This window comes from Heterodontus francisci, chromosome 3 (assembly GCF_036365525.1).
Source record: "Heterodontus francisci isolate sHetFra1 chromosome 3, sHetFra1.hap1, whole genome shotgun sequence".
Lineage (NCBI taxonomy): Eukaryota > Metazoa > Chordata > Chondrichthyes > Heterodontiformes > Heterodontidae > Heterodontus > Heterodontus francisci.
In genome coordinates this window covers 207,268,493-207,286,929 of record NC_090373.1, presented here as the reverse complement: position 1 = coordinate 207,286,929, position 18,437 = coordinate 207,268,493, and the positions used below count along the sequence as shown (strand labels likewise).

The window sequence follows — 18,437 nt, the reverse complement described above, 5'->3', positions numbered from 1 at the left end:
TCAGATCACCAGTAGCATTGTTCCAGTGAGTTACAGGAGGTACATTGTTTATATATCAGATCACCAGTAGCATTGTTCCAGTGAGTTACAGGAGGTACATTGTTTATATATCAGATCACCAGTAGCATTGTTCCAGTGAGGTACAGGAGGTACATTGTTTATATATCAGATCACCATTATCATTGTTCCAGTGAGTTACAGGAGGTACATTGTTTATATATCAGATCACCAGTAGCATTGTTCCAGTGAGTTACAGGAGGTACATTGTTTATATATCAGATCACCAGTAGCATTGTTCCAGTGAGGTACAGGAGGTACATTGTTTATATATCAGATCACCATTATCATTGTTCCAGTGAGTTACAGGAGGTACATTGTTTATATATCAGATCACCAGTAGCATTGTTCCAGTGAGTTACAGGAGGTACATTGTTTATATAACAGATCACCAGTATCATTGTTCCAGTGAGTTACAGGAGGTACATTGTTTATATATCAGATCACCAGTAGCATTGTTCCAGTGAGGTACAGGAGGTACATTGTTTATATATCAGATCACCAGTAGCATTGTTCCAGTGAGTTACAGGAGGTACATTGTTTATATATCAGATCACCAGTAGCATTGTTCCAGTGAGTTACAGGAGGTACATTGTTTATATATCAGATCACCAGTAGCATTGTTCCAGTGAGTTACAGGAGGTACATTGTTTATATATCAGATCACCAGTAGCATTGTTCCAGTGAGTTACAGGAGGTACATTGTTTATATATCAGATCACCAGTAGCATTGTTCCAGTGAGTTACAGGAGGTACATTGTTTATATATCAGATCACCAGTATCATTGTTCCAGTGAGTTACAGGAGGTACATTGTTTATATATCAGATCACCAGTAGCATTGTTCCAGTGAGTTACAGGAGGTACATTGTTAAATATCAGATTACCAGTATCATTGTTCCAGTGAGTTACAGGAGGTACATTGTTTATATATCAGATCACCAGTAGCATTGTTCCAGTGAGTTACAGGAGGTACATTGTTTATATATCAGATCACCAGTAGCATTGTTCCAGTGAGTTACAGGAGGTACATTGTTTATATATCAGATCACCAGGAGCATTGTTCCAGTGAGGTACAGGAGGTACATTGTTTATATATCAGATCACCAGTAGCATTGTTCCAGTGAGTTACAGGAGGTACATTGTTTATATATCAGATCACCAGTAGCATTGTTCCAGTGAGTTACACGAGGTACATTGTTTATATATCAGATCACCAGTAGCATTGTTCCAGTGAGTTACTGGAGGTACATTGTTTATATATCAGATTACCAGTAGCATTGTTCCAGTGAGGTACAGGAGGTACAATGTTAATATATCAGATCACCAGGAGCATTGTTCCAGTGAGGTACAGGAGGTACATTGTTTATATATCAGATCACCAGTAGCATTGTTCCAGTGAGTTACAGGAGGTACATTGTTTATATATCAGATCACCAGTAGCATTGTTCCAGTGAGTTACAGGAGGCACATTGTTTATATATCAGATTACCAGTAGCATTGTTCCAGTGAGTTACAGGAGGTACATTGTTTATATATCAGATCACCAGTAGCATTGTTCCAGTGAGTTACAGGAGGTACATTGTTTATATATCAGATTACCAGTAGCATTGTTCCAGTGAGTTACAGGAGGTACATTGTTTATATATCAGATCACCAGTAGCATTGTTCCAGTGAGTTACAGGAGGTACATTGTTTATATATCAGATCACCAGTAGCATTGTTCCAGTGAGGTACAGGAGGTACATTGTTAAATATCAGATTACCAGTATCATTGTTCCAGTGAGTGACAGGAGGTACATTGTTTATATATCAGATCACCAGGAGCATTGTTCCAGTGAGTTACAGGAGGTACATTGTTTATATATCAGTTCACCAGTAGCATTGTTCCAGTGAGGTACAGGAGGTACATTGTTTATATATCAGATTACCAGTATCATTGTTCCAGTGAGTTACAGGAGGTACATTGTTTATATATCAGATTACCAGTAGCATTGTTCCAGTGAGTTACAGGAGGTACATTGTTTATATATCAGATTATCAGCAGCATTGTTCCAGTGAGGTACAGGAGGTACATTGTTTATATATCAGATCACCAGGAGCATTGTACCAGTGAGGTACACGAGGTACATTGTTTATATATCAGATCACCAGGAGCATTGTTCCAGTGAGTTACAGGAGGTACATTGTTTATATATCAGATCACCAGGAGCATTGTACCAGTGAGGTACAGGAGGTACATTGTTTATATATCAGATCAACAGGAGCATTGTTCCAGTGAGGTACAGGAGGTACATTGTTTATACATCAGATCAACAGGAGCATTGTTCCAGTGAGTTACAGGAGGTACATTGTTTATATATCAGATTACCAGCAGCATTGTTCCAGTGAGGTACAGGAGGTACATTGTTTATATATCAGATCACCAGCAGCATTGTTCCAGTGAGGTACAGGAGGTACATTGTTTATCTATCAGATCACCAGTAGCATTGTTCCAGTGAGTTACAGGAGGTACATTGTTTATATATCAGATCACCAGTAGCATTGTTCCAGTGAGTTACAGGAGGTACATTGTTTATATATCAGATCACCAGTATCATTGTTCCAGTGAGTTACAGGAGGTACATTGTTTATATATCAGATCACCAGTAGCATTGTTCCAGTGAGTTACAGGAGGTACATTGTTAAATATCAGATTACCAGTATCATTGTTCCAGTGAGTTACAGGAGGTACATTGTTTATATATCAGATCACCAGTAGCATTGTTCCAGTGAGTTACAGGAGGTACATTGTTTATATATCAGATCACCAGTAGCATTGTTCCAGTGAGTTACAGGAGGTACATTGTTTAGATATCAGATCACCAGGAGCATTGTTCCAGTGAGTTACAGGAGGTACATTGTTTATATATCAGATCACCAGTAGCATTGTTCCAGTGAGTTACAGGAGGTACATTGTTTATATATCAGATCACCAGTAGCATTGTTCCAGTGAGTTACACGAGGTACATTGTTTATATATCAGATCACCAGTAGCATTGTTCCAGTGAGTTACTGGAGGTACATTGTTTATATATCAGATTACCAGTAGCATTGTTCCAGTGAGGTACAGGAGGTACAATGTTAATATATCAGATCACCAGGAGCATTGTTCCAGTGAGTTACAGGAGGTACATTGTTTATATATCAGATCACCAGTAGCATTGTTCCAGTGAGTTACAGGAGGTACATTGTTTATATATCAGATCACCAGTAGCATTGTTCCAGTGAGTTACAGGAGGCACATTGTTTATATATCAGATCACCAGTAGCATTGTTCCAGTGAGTTACAGGAGGTACATTGTTTATATATCAGATTACCAGTATCATTGTTCCAGTGAGTTACAGGAGGTACATTGTTTATATATCAGATCACCAGTAGCATTGTTCCAGTGAGTTACAGGAGGTACATTGTTTATATATCAAATCACCAGTAGCACTGTTCCAGTGAGGTACAGGAGGTACATTGTTTATATATCAGATTACCAGTATCATTGTTCCAGTGAGTTACAGGAGGTACATTGTTTATATATCAGATTACCAGTAGCATTGTTCCAGTGAGTTACAGGAGGTACATTGTTTATATATCAGATTATCAGCAGCATTGTTCCAGTGAGGTACAGGAGGTACATTGTTTATATATCAGATCACCAGGAGCATTGTTCCAGTGAGGTACACGAGGTACATTGTTTATATATCAGATCACCAGAAGCATTGTTCCAGTGAGTTACAGGAGGTACATTGTTTATACATCAGATCAACAGGAGCATTGTTCCAGTGAGTTGCAGGAGGTACATTGTTTATATATCAGATCACCAGGAGCATTGTTCCAGTGAGTTACAGGAGGTACATTGTTTATATATCAGATCAACAGGAGCATTGTTCCAGTGAGGTACACGAGGTACATTGTTTATATATCAGATCACCAGAAGCATTGTTCCAGTGAGTTACAGGAGGTACATTGTTTATACATCAGATCAACAGGAGCATTGTTCCAGTGAGTTGCAGGAGGTACATTGTTTATATATCAGATCACCAGGAGCATTGTTCCAGTGAGTTACAGGAGGTACATTGTTTATATATCAGATCACCAGGAGCATTGTTCCAGTGAGTTACAGGAGGTACATTGTTTATACATCAGATCAACAGGAGCATTGTTCCAGTGAGTTGCAGGAGGTACATTGTTTATATATCAGATCACCAGGAGCATTGTTCCAGTGAGTTACAGGAGGTACATTGTTTATACATCAGATCAACAGGAGCATTGTTCCAGTGAGTTACAGGAGGTACATTGTTTATATATCAGATTAGCAGTAGCATTGTTCCAGTGAGTTACAGGAGGTACATTGTTTATATATCAGATTACCAGTAGCATTGTTCCAGTGAGTTACAGGAGGTACATTGTTTATATATCAGATTACCAGTAGCATTGTTCCAGTGAGTTACAGGAGGTACATTGTTTATATATCAGATCACCAGTAGCATTGTTCCAGTGAGTTACAGGAGGTACATTGTTTATATATCAGATCACCAGTAGCATTGTTCCAGTGAGTTACAGGAGGTACATTGTTTATATATCAGATCACCAGGAGCATTGTTCCAGTGAGTTACAGGAGGTACATTGTTTATATATCAGATCACCAGCAGCATTGTTCCAATGAGTTACAGGAGGTACATTGTTTATATATCAGATCACCAGTAGCATTGTTCCAGTGAGTTACAGGAGGTACATTGTTTATATATCAGATCACCAGTAGCATTGTTCCAGTGAGTTACAGGAGGTACATTGTTTATATATCAGATCACCAGTAGCATTGTTCCAGTGAGTTACAGGAGGTACATTGTTTATATATCAGATCACCAGGAGCATTGTTCCAGTGAGTTACAGGAGGTACATTGTTTATATATCAGATCACCAGTAGCATTGTTCCAGTGAGTTACAGGAGGTACATTGTTTATATATCAGATCACCAGTAGCATTGTTCCAGTGAGTTACAGGAGGTACATTGTTTATATATCAGATCACCAGTAGCATTGTTCCAGTGAGTTACAGGAGGTACATTGTTTATATATCAGATTACCAGTAGCATTGTTCCAGTGAGTTACAGGAGGTACATTGTTTATATATCAGATCACCAGTAGCATTGTTCCAGTGAGTTACAGGAGGTACATTGTTTATATATCAGATCACCAGTAGCATTGTTCCAGTGAGTTACAGGAGGTACATTGTTTATATATCAGATTACCAGTATCATTGTTCCAGTGAGTTACAGGAGGTACATTGTTTATATATCAGATCACCAGTAGCATTGTTCCAGTGAGTTACAGGAGGTACATTGTTTATATATCAGATCACCAGTAGCATTGTTCCAGTGAGTTACAGGAGGTACATTGTTTATATATCAGATTACCAGTATCATTGTTCCAGTGAGTTACAGGAGGTACATTGTTTATATATCAGATTACCAGTATCATTGTTCCAGTGAGTTACAGGAGGTACATTGTTTATATATCAGATCACCAGTAGCATTGTTCTAGTGAGGTACAGGAGGTACATTGTTTATATATCAGATTACCAGTATCATTGTTCCAGTGAGTTACAGGAGGTACATTGTTTATATATCAGATCACCAGTAGCATTGTTCCAGTGAGTTACAGTAGGTACATTGTTTATATATCAGATTACCAGTATCATTGTTCCAGTGAGTTACAGGAGGTACATTGTTTATATATCAGATTACCAGTATCATTGTTCCAGTGAGTTACAGGAGGTACATTGTTTATATATCAGATCACCAGGAGCATTGTTCCAGTGAGTTACAGGAGGTACATTGTTTATATATCAGATCACCAGGAGCATTGTTCCAGTGAGATACAGGAGGTACATTGTTTATATATCAGATCACCAGTAGCATTGTTCCAGTGAGTTACAGGAGGTACATTGTTTATATATCAGATCACCAGGAGCATTGTTCCAGTGAGTTACACGAGGTACATTGTTTATATATCAGATCACCAGTAGCATTGTTCCAGTGAGTTACAGGAGGTACATTGTTTATATATCAGATTACCAGTAGCATTGTTCCAGTGAGTTACAGGAGGTACATTGTTTATATATCAGATTACCAGGAGCATTGTTCCAGTGAGGTACAGGAGGTACATTGTTTATATATCAGATCACCAGTGGCATTGTTCCAGTGAGTTACAGGAGGTACATTGTTTATATATCAGATCACCAGTAGCATTGTTCCAGTGAGTTACAGGAGGCACATTGTTTATATATCAGATTACCAGTAGCATTGTTCCAGTGAGTTACAGGAGGTACATTGTTTATATATCAGATCACCAGTAGCATTGTTCCAGTGAGTTACAGGAGGTACATTGTTTATATATCAGATCACCAGTAGCATTGTTCCAGTGAGTTACAGGAGGTACATTGTTTATATATCAGATTACCAGGAGCATTGTTCCAGTGAGTTACAGGAGGTACGTTGTTTATATATCAGATCACCAGTAGCATTGTTCCAGTGAGTTACAGGAGGTACATTGTTTATATATCAGATTACCAGGAGCATTGTTCCAGTGAGTTACAGGAGGTACATTGTTTATATATCAGATCATCAGGAGCATTGTTCCAGTGAGTTACAGGAGGTACATTGTTTATATATCAGATCACCAGGAGCATTGTTCCAGTGAGGTACAGGAGGTACATTGTTTATATATCAGATCAACAGGAGCGTTGTTCCAGTGAGTTACAGGAGGTACATTGTTTATATATCAGATCACCAGTAGCATTGTTCCAGTGAGGTACAGGAGGTACATTGTTTATATATCAGATTACCAGTAGCATTGTTCCAGTGAGTTACAGGAGGTACATTGTTTATATATCAGATCACCAGGAGCATTGTTCCAGTGAGGTACAGGAGGTACATTGTTTATATATCAGATCAACAGGAGCGTTGTTCCAGTGAGTTACAGGAGGTACATTGTTTATATATCAGATCACCAGTAGCATTGTTCCAGTGAGTTACAGGAGGTACATTGTTTATATATCAGATCATCAGGAGCATTGTTCCAGTGAGTTACAGGAGGTACATTGTTTATATATCAGATCACCAGGAGCATTGTTCCAGTGAGGTACAGGAGGTACATTGTTTATATATCAGATCAACAGGAGCGTTGTTCCAGTGAGTTACAGGAGGTACATTGTTTATATATCAGATCACCAGTAGCATTGTTCCAGTGAGGTACAGGAGGTACATTGTTTATATATCAGATCAACAGGAGCGTTGTTCCAGTGAGTTACAGGAGGTACATTGTTTATATATCAGATCAACAGGAGCGTTGTTCCAGTGAGGTACAGGAGGTACATTGTTTATATATCAGATTACCAGGAGCATTGTTCCAGTGAGTTACAGGAGGTACATTGTTTATATATCAGATCACCAGTAGCATTGTTCCAGTGAGTTACAGGAGGTACATTGTTTATATATCAGATTACCAGGAGCATTGTTCCAGTGAGTTACAGGAGGTACATGGTTTATATATCAGATCACCAGTAGCATTGTTCCAGTGAGGTACAGGAGGTACATTGTTCATATATCAGATTATCAGCAGCATTGTTCCAGTGAGGTACAGGAGGTACATTGTTTATATATCAGATCACCAGGAGCATTGTTCCAGTGAGGTACACGAGGTACATTGTTTATATATCAGATCACCAGGAGCATTGTTCCAGTGAGTTACAGGAGGTACATTGTTTATACATCAGATCAACAGGAGCATTGTTCCAGTGAGTTACAGGAGGTACATTGTTTATATATCAGATCACCAGGAGCATTGTTCCAGTGAGTTACAGGAGGTACATTGTTTATACATCAGATCAACAGGAGCATTGTTCCAGTGAGTTACAGGAGGTACATTGTTTATATATCAGATCACCAGTAACATTGTTCCAGTGAGGTACAGGAGGTACATTGTTTATATATCAGATCACCAGGAGCATTGTTCCAGTGATTTACAGGAGGTTCACTTTTTATATATCAGATCACCAGTAGCATTTATCCATTGATGTACAGGAGGTACATTGTTTATATGTCAGATCAACAGTAGCATTGTTCCAGTGAGGTGCAGAAGGTACATTGTCTTTTATCAGATCACCTGTAGCATTGTTCCAGTGAGGTACAGGAGGTACATTGTTTATATATCAGATTACCAGGAGCATTGTTCCAGTGAGGTACAGGAGGTACATTGTTTATATATCAGATCACCAGTAGCATTGTTCCAGTGAGTTACAGGAGGTACATTGTTTATATATCAGATTACCAGGAGCATTGTTCCAGTGAGTTACAGGAGGTACATTGTTTATATATCAGATCACCAGTAGCATTGTTCCAGTGAGTTACAGGAGGCACATTGTTTATATATCAGATTACCAGTAGCATTGTTCCAGTGAGTTACAGGAGGTACATTGTTTATATATAAGATCACCAGTAGCATTGTTCCAGTGAGTTACAGGAGGTACATTGTTTATATATCAGATCACCAGTAGCATTGTTCCAGTGAGTTACAGGAGGTACATTGTTTATATATCAGATTACCAGTATCATTGTTCCAGTGAGTTACAGGAGGTACATTGTTTATATATCAGATTACCAGGAGCATTGTTCCAGTGAGTTACAGGAGGTACATTGTTTATATATCAGATCACCAGTAGCACTGTTCCAGTGAGTTACAGGAGGTACATTGTTTATATATCAGATCACCAGTAGCATTGTTCCAGTGAGGTACAGGAGGTACATTGTTTATATATCAGATTACCAGTATCATTGTTCCAGTGAGTTACAGGAGGTACATTGTTTATATATCAGATCACCAGTAGCATTGTTCCAGTGAGTTACAGGAGGTACATTGTCCATATATCAGATTATCAGCAGCATTGTTCCAGTGAGGTACAGGAGGTACATTGTTTATATATCAGATCACCAGGAGCATTGTTCCAGTGAGGTACACGAGGTACATTGTTTATATATCAGATCACCAGGAGCATTGTTCCAGTGAGTTACAGGAGGTACATTGTTTATACATCAGATCAACAGGAGCATTGTTCCAGTGAGTTACAGGAGGTACATTGTTTATATATCAGATCACCAGGAGCATTGTTCCAGTGAGTTACAGGAGGTACATTGTTTATATATCAGATCACCAGTAACATTGTTCCAGTGAGGTACAGGAGGTACATTGTTTATATATCAGATCACCAGGAGCATTGTTCCAGTGATTTACAGGAGGTTCACTTTTTATATATCAGATCACCAGTAACATTGTTCCATTGATGTACAGGCGTTACATTGTTTATATGTCAGATCAACAGTAGCATTGTTCCAGTGAGGTGCAGAAGGTACATTGTCTTTTATCAGATCACCTGTAGCATTGTTCCAATGAGGTACAGGAGGTACATTGTTTATATATCAGATCACCAGTAGCATTGTTCCAGTGAGATACAGGAGGTACATTGTTTATATATCAGATTACCAGTAGCATTGTTCCAGTGAGATACAGGAGGTACATTGTTTATACATCAGATCACCAGTAGTATTGATCCATTGAGGTACAGGAGGTACATTGTTTATATATCAGATCACCAGTAACATTGTTCCAGTGAGGTGCAGCACTACATTGTTTATATATCAGATCACCAGTAGCATTGTTCCAGTGAGGTACAGGAGGTACATTGTTTATATGGCAGATCACCAATGGCATTATTGCAGTGAGGTACAGCAGGTACATTGTTTATATATCAGATTACCAGTAGCATTGTTCCAGTCAGTTACAGGAGGTACATTGTTTATATGTCAGATTACCAGTAGCATTGTTCCAGTGAGTTACAGGCGGTACATTGTTTATATATCAGATCACCAGTAGCATTGTTCCAGTGAGTTACAGGAGGTACATTGTTTATATATCAGATCACCAGTAGCATTGTTCCAGTGAGGTACAGGAGGTACATGGTTTTTATATCAGATCACCAGTAGCATTGTTCCAGTGAGTTACAGGAGGTACATTGTTTATATATCAGATCACCAGTGGCATTTTACCAGTGAGGGACATGAGTTGCTTTGTTTATATATCAGATCACCAGTAGCATTGTTCCAGTGAGGTACTGGCGGTGCAATGTTTTTATATCAGATCACCAGTAGCATTGTTCCAGTGAGGTACAGGCGATACAATGTTTATATCGCAGATCACAAGTAGCATGTTCCAGTGATTTACAGGAGGTTCACTGTTTATATATCAGATCACCAGTAGCATTTTTCCAATGATGTACAGGTGGTGCATTGTTTATATGTCAGATCAACAGTAGCATTGTTCCAGTGAGGTACAGCAGGTACATTGTTTATATATCAGATCACCAGTAGCATTGTTCCAGTGAGGTACAGAAGGTACATTGTCTTTTATCAGATCACCAGTAGCATTGTTCCAGTGAGGTACAGGAGGTACATTGTTTTTATATCAGATCACCAGTAGCATTGTTCCAGTGAGATACAGGAGGTACATTGTTTATACATCAGATCACCAATGGCATTATTCCAGTGAGGTACAGGAGGTACATTGTTTATTTATCAGATCGCCAGTAGCATTGTTCCAGTGAGGTACAGGAGGTACATTGTTTATATATCAGATCACCAGTAGTATTGATCCAGTGAGGTTCAGGAGGTACATTGTTTATACATCAGATCACCAATGGCATTATTCCAGTGAGGTACAGGAGGTACATTGTTTATTTATCAGATCGCCAGTAGCATTGTTCCAGTGAGGTACAGGAGGTACATTGTTTATCTAGCAGATCACTAGTAGCATTGTTCCAGTGAGGTGCAGCACTACATTGTTTATATAGCAGATCACTAGTCGTATTGTTCCAGTGAGGTACATTGTTTATATATCAGATCACGAGGAGCATTGTTCCAGTGAGTTACAGGAGGTACATTGTTTATATATCAGATCACCAGTAGCATTGTTCCAGTGAGGTACAGGAGGTGCATTGTTTCTATCGCAGATCACGAGTAGCATTGCTCCAGTGAGGTACAGGATGTACATTGTTAATATATCAGATCACCAGTAGCCTTGTTCCAGCGAGGTACAGGAGGTACATTGTTTATATATCAGATCATCAGTCGCATTGTTCCAGTGAGTTACAGGCGGTACAATGTTTATATATCAGATCACCAGTAGCATTGTTCCAGTGAGTTACAGGAGGTACAATGTTTTTATATCAGATCACCAGGAACATTGTTCCAGTGAGATACAGGAGGTACCTTCTTTATTTATCAGATCACCAGTAGCATTGTTCCAGTGAGTTACAGGAGGTACATTGTTTATATATCAGATTACCAGCAGTATTGATCCAGTGAGGTACAGGAGGTACATTGTTTTTTTGCAGATCACCAGTAGCATTGTTCCAGTGAGATACAGGAGGTACATTGTTTATATATCAGATTACCAGCAGTATTGATCCAGTGAGGTACAGGAGGTACATTGTTTTTTTGCAGATCACCAGTCGCATTGTTCCAGTGAGATACAGGAGGTACATTGTTTTTATATCAGATCACCAGGAGCATTGTTCCAGTGAGTTACAGGAGGTACATTGTTTATATATCAGATCACCAGTAGCATTGTTCCAGTGAGTTACAGGAGGTACATTGTTTATATATCAGATTACCAGTATCATTGTTCCAGTGAGTTACAGGAGGTACATTGTTTATATATCAGATTACCAGGAGCATTGTTCCAGTGAGTTACAGGAGGTACATTGTTTATATATCAGATCACCAGTAGCATTGTTCCAGTGAGTTACAGGAGGTACATTGTTTATATATCAGATTACCAGTATCATTGTTCCAGTGAGTTACAGGAGGTACATTGTTTATATATCAGATTACCAGTAGCATGGTTCCAGTGAGTTACAGGAGGTACATTGTTTATATATCAGATTATCAGCAGCATTGTTCCAGTGAGGTACAGGAGGTACATTGTTTATATATCAGATCACCAGGAGCATTGTTCCAGTGAGGTACACGAGGTACATTGTTTATATATCAGATCACCAGTAGCATTGTTCCAGTGAGTTACAGGAGGTACATTGTTTATATATCAGATCACCAGGAGCATTGTTCCAGTGAGGTACACGAGGTACATTGTTTATATATCAGATCACCAGGAGCATTGTTCCAGTGAGGTACACGAGGTACATTGTTTATATATCAGATCACCAGTAGCATTGTTCCAGTGAGGTACAGGAGGTACAATGTTTATATATCAGATCACCAGTAGCATTGTTCCAGTGAGTTACAGGAGGTACAATGTTTTTATATCAGATCACCAGGAACATTGTTCCAGTGAGATACAGGAGGTACCTTCTTTATTTATCAGATCACCAGTAGCATTGTTCCAGTGAGTTACAGGAGGTACATTGTTTATATATCAGATTACCAGCAGTATTGATCCAGTGAGGTACAGGAGGTACATTGTTTTTTTGCAGATCACCAGTAGCATTGTTCCAGTGAGATACAGGAGGTACATTGTTTATATATCAGATTACCAGCAGTATTGATCCAGTGAGGTACAGCAGGTACATTGTTTTTATATCAGATCACCAGGAGCATTGTTCCAGTGAGTTACAGGAGGTACATTGTTTATATATCAGATCACCAGTAGCATTGTTCCAGTGAGTTACAGGAGGTACATTGTTTATATATCAGATTACCAGTATCATTGTTCCAGTGAGTTACAGGAGGTACATTGTTTATATATCAGATTACCAGGAGCATTGTTCCAGTGAGTTACAGGAGGTACATTGTTTATATATCAGATCACCAGTAGCATTGTTCCAGTGAGTTACAGGAGGTACATTGTTTATATATCAGATTACCAGTATCATTGTTCCAGTGAGTTACAGGAGGTACATTGTTTATATATCAGATTACCAGTAGCATGGTTCCAGTGAGTTACAGGAGGTACATTGTTTATATATCAGATTATCAGCAGCATTGTTCCAGTGAGGTACAGGAGGTACATTGTTTATATATCAGATCACCAGGAGCATTGTTCCAGTGAGGTACACGAGGTACATTGTTTATATATCAGATCACCAGGAGCATTGTTCCAGTGAGTTACAGGAGGTACATTGTTTATACATCAGATCAACAGGAGCATTGTTCCAGTGAGTTACAGGAGGTACATTGTTTATATATCAGATCACCAGGAGCATTGTTCCAGTGAGTTACAGGAGGTACATTGTTTATATATCAGATCACCAGTAACATTGTTCCAGTGAGGTACAGGAGGTACATTGTTTATATATCAGATCACCAGGAGCATTGTTCCAGTGATTTACAGGAGGTTCACTTTTTATATATCAGATCACCAGTAGCATTTATCCATTGATGTACAGGCGGTACATTGTTTATATGTCAGATCAACAGTAGCATTGTTCCAGTGAGGTGCAGAAGGTACATTGTCTTTTATCAGATCACCTGTAGCATTGTTCCAGTGAGGTACAGGAGGTACATTGTTTTTAGATCAGATCACCAGTAGCATTGTTCCAGTGAGATACAGGAGGTACATTGTTTATATATCAGATTACCAGTAGCATTGTTCCAGTGAGTTACAGGAGGTACATTGTTTATATATCAGATTACCAGTAGCATTGTTCCAGTGAGATACAGGAGGTACATTGTTTATACATCAGATCACCAGTAGTATTGATCCATTGAGGTACAGGAGGTACATTGTTTATATATCAGATCACCAGGAGCATTGTTCCAGTGATTTACAGGAGGTTCACTTTTTATATATCAGATCACCAGTAGCATTTATCCATTGATGTACAGGCGGTACATTGTTTATATGTCAGATCAACAGTAGCATTGTTCCAGTGAGGTGCAGAAGGTACATTGTCTTTTATCAGATCACCTGTAGCATTGTTCCAGTGAGATACAGGAGGTACATTGTTTATATATCAGATTACCAGTAGCATGGTTCCAGTGAGTTACAGGAGGTACATTGTTTATATATCAGATTATCAGCAGCATTGTTCCAGTGAGGTACAGGAGGTACATTGTTTATATATCAGATCACCAGGAGCATTGTTCCAGTGAGGTACACGAGGTACATTGTTTATATATCAGATCACCAGGAGCATTGTTCCAGTGAGTTACAGGAGGTACATTGTTTATATATCAGATCAACAGGAGCATTGTTCCAGTGAGTTACAGGAGGTACATTGTTTATACATCAGATCAACAGGAGCATTGTTCCAGTGAGTTACAGGAGGTACATTGTTTATATATCAGATCACCAGGAGCATTGTTCCAGTGAGTTACAGGAGGTACATTGTTTATATATCAGATCACCAGTAACATTGTTCCAGTGAGGTACAGGAGGTACATTGTTTATATATCAGATCACCAGGAGCATTGTTCCAGTGATTTACAGGAGGTTCACTTTTTATATATCAGATCACCAGTAGCATTTATCCATTGATGTACAGGCGGTACATTGTTTATATGTCAGATCAACAGTAGCATTGTTCCAGTGAGGTGCAGAAGGTACATTGTCTTTTATCAGATCACCTGTAGCATTGTTCCAGTGAGGTACAGGAGGTACATTGTTTTTAGATCAGATCACCAGTAGCATTGTTCCAGTGAGATACAGGAGGTACATTGTTTATATATCAGATTACCAGTAGCATTGTTCCAGTGAGGTACAGGAGGTACATTGTTTATATATCAGATCACCAGTAGCATTGTTCCAGTGAGTTACAGGAGGTACATTGTTTATATATCAGATTACCAGTAGCATTGTTCCAGTGAGTTACAGGAGGTACATTGTTTATATATCAGATTACCAGTAGCATTGTTCCAGTGAGATACAGGAGGTACATTGTTTATACATCAGATCACCAGTAGTATTGATCCATTGAGGTACAGGAGGTACATTGTTTATATATCAGATCACCAGGAGCATTGTTCCAGTGATTTACAGGAGGTTCACTTTTTATATATCAGATCACCAGTAGCATTTATCCATTGATGTACAGGCGGTACATTGTTTATATGTCAGATCAACAGTAGCATTGTTCCAGTGAGGTGCAGAAGGTACATTGTCTTTTATCAGATCACCTGTAGCATTGTTCCAGTGAGATACAGGAGGTACATTGTTTATATATCAGATTACCAGTAGCATTGTTCCAGTGAGTTACAGGAGGTACATTGTTTATATATCAGATCACCAGTAGCATTGTTCCAGTGAGATACAGGAGGTACATTGTTTATACATCAGATCACCAGTAGTATTGATCCATTGAGGTACAGGATGTACATTGTTTATATAGCAGATCACCAATGGCATTATTGCAGTGAGGTACAGCAGGTACATTGTTTATATATCAGATTCCCAGTAGCATTGTTCCAGTGAGTAACAGGAGGTACATTGTTTATATATCAGATCACCAGGAGCATTGTTCCAGTGAGTTACAGGAGGTACATTGTTTATATATCAGATCACCAGTAACATTGTTCCAGTGAGGTACAGGAGGTACATTGTTTATATATCAGATCACCAGTAACATTGTTCCAGTGAGGTACAGGAGGTACATTGTTTTTAGATCAGATCACCAGTAGCATTGTTCCAGTGAGATACAGGAGGTACATTGTTTATATATCAGATCACCAGTAACATTGTTCCAGTGAGTTACCGGAGGTACATTGTTTATATATCAGATCACCAGTAACATTGTTCCAGTGAGGTACAGGAGGTACATTGTTTTTAGATCAGATCACCAGTAGCATTGTTCCAGTGAGATACAGGAGGTACATTGTTTATATATCAGATTACCAGTAGCATTGTTCCAGTGAGTTACAGGAGGTACATTGTTTATATATCAGATTACCAGTAGCATTGTTCCAGTGAGATACAGGAGGTACATTGTTTATACATCAGATCACCAGTAGTATTGATCCATTGAGGTACAGGAGGTACATTGTTTATATATCAGATCACCAGGAGCATTGTTCCAGTGATTTACAGGAGGTTCACTTTTTATATATCAGATCACCAGTAGCATTTATCCATTGATGTACAGGCGGTACATTGTTTATATGTCAGATCAACAGTAGCATTGTTCCAGTGAGGTACAGGAGGTACATTGTTTATAGATCAGATCACCAGTAGCATTGTTCCAGTGAGTTACAGGAGGTACATTGTTTATATATCAGATCACCAGTAGCATTGTTCCAGTGAGTTACAGGAGGTACATTGTTTATATATCAGATCACCAGTAGCATTGTTCCAGTGAGTTACAGGAGGTACATTGTTTATATATCAGACTACCAGTAGCATTGTTCCAGTGAGTTACAGGAGGTACATTGTTTATATATCAGATCACCAGTAGCATTTATCCATTGATGTACAGGCGGTACATTGTTTATATAGCAGATCACCAATGGCATTATTGCAGTGAGGTACAGCAGGTACATTGTTTATATATCAGATTCCCAGTAGCATTGTTCCAGTGAGTTACAGGAGGTACATTGTTTATATATCAGATTACCAGTAGCATTGTTCCAGTGAGTTACAGGAGGTACATTCTTTATATATCAGATTACCAGTAGCATTGTTCCAGTGAGTTACAGGAGGTACATTGTTTATATATCAGATCACCAGTAGCATTTATCCATTGATGTACAGGCGGTACATTGTTTATATGTCAGATCAACAGTAGCATTGTTCCAGTGAGGTGCAGAAGGTACATTGTCTTTTATCAGATCACCTGTAGCATTGTTCCAGTGAGGTACAGGAGGTACATTGTTTATATATCAGATTACCAGTAGCATTGTTCCAGTGAGGTACAGGAGGTACATTGTTTATAGATCAGATCACCAGTAGCATTGTTCCAGTGAGATACAGGAGGTACATTGTTTATATATCAGATTACCAGTAGCATTGTTCCAGTGAGTTACAGGAGGTACATTGTTTATATATCAGATCACCAGTAACATTGTTCCAGTGAGGTGCAGCACTACATTGTTTATATATCAGATCACCAGCAGCATTGTTCCAGTGAGGTACAGGAGGTACCTTGTTTATATAGCAGATCACCAATGGCATTATTGCAGTGAGGTACAGCAGGTACATTGTTTATATATGAGATTCCCAGTAGCATTGTTCCAGTGAGTTACAGGAGGTACATTGTTTATATATCAGATTACCAGTAGCATTGTTCCAGTGAGTTACAGGAGGTACATTGTTTATATATCAGATCACCAGTAGCATTGTTCCAGTGAGTTACAGGAGGTACATTGTTTATATATCAGATTCCCAGTAGCATTGTTCCAGTGAGTTACAGGAGGTACATTGTTTATATATCAGATCACCAGGAGCATTGTTCCAGTGAGTTACAGGAGGTACATTGTTTATATATCAGATCACCAGTAGCATTGTTCCAGTGAGTTACAGGAGGTACCTTGTTTATATATCAGATCACCAGTAGCATTGTTCCAGTGAGTTACAGGAGGTACCTTGTTTATATATCAGATCACCAGTAGCATTGTTCCAGTGAGTTACAGGAGGTACATTGTTTATATATCAGATTCCCAGTAGCATTGTTCCAGTGAGTTACAGGAGGTACATTGTTTATATATCAGATTCCCAGTAGCATTGTTCCAGTGAGGTACAGGAGGTACATTGTTTATATATCAGATCACCAGTAGCATTGTTCCAGTGAGTTACAGGAGGTACATTGTTTATATATCAGATCACCAGTAGCATTGTTCCAGTGAGGTACAGGCGGTACACTGTTTATATATCAGATCACCAGTAGCATTTTTCCACTGATGTACAGGAGGTACATTGATTATATATCAGATCACCAGTAGCATTGTTCCAGTGAGGTACGGGAGGTACATTGTTTACATATCAGATTACCAGTAGCATTGTTCCAGTGAGGTACAGGAGTTACATTGTTTAAATATTTGATAACCAGTAGCATTGTTCCAGTGAGGTACAGTGGGTACATTTTTTTTTTTCAGATCACCAGTAGCATTGCTCCAGTGAGGTACTGGCGGTGCAATGTTTTTATATCAGATCACCAGTAGCATTGTTCCAGTGAGGTACAGGCGATACAATGTTTATATCGCAGATCACAAGTAGCATGTTCCAGTGATTTACAGGAGGTTCACTGTTTATATATCAGATCACCAGTAGCATTTTTCCAATGATGTACAGGCGGTACATTGTTTATATGTCAGATCAACAGTAGCATTGTTCCAGTGAGGTACAGCAGGT

The 18,437-nt window shown here is 38.8% G+C and overlaps 1 protein-coding gene across 1 annotated transcript in view; it reads left to right on the top strand.

The window, feature by feature from the left end:
- The window catches only part of abcc10 (ATP-binding cassette, sub-family C (CFTR/MRP), member 10), a 505,256-nt gene that overhangs the window by 1,004 nt on the left and 485,815 nt on the right, over positions 1 to 18,437 (top strand). The window lies entirely within an intron of this gene.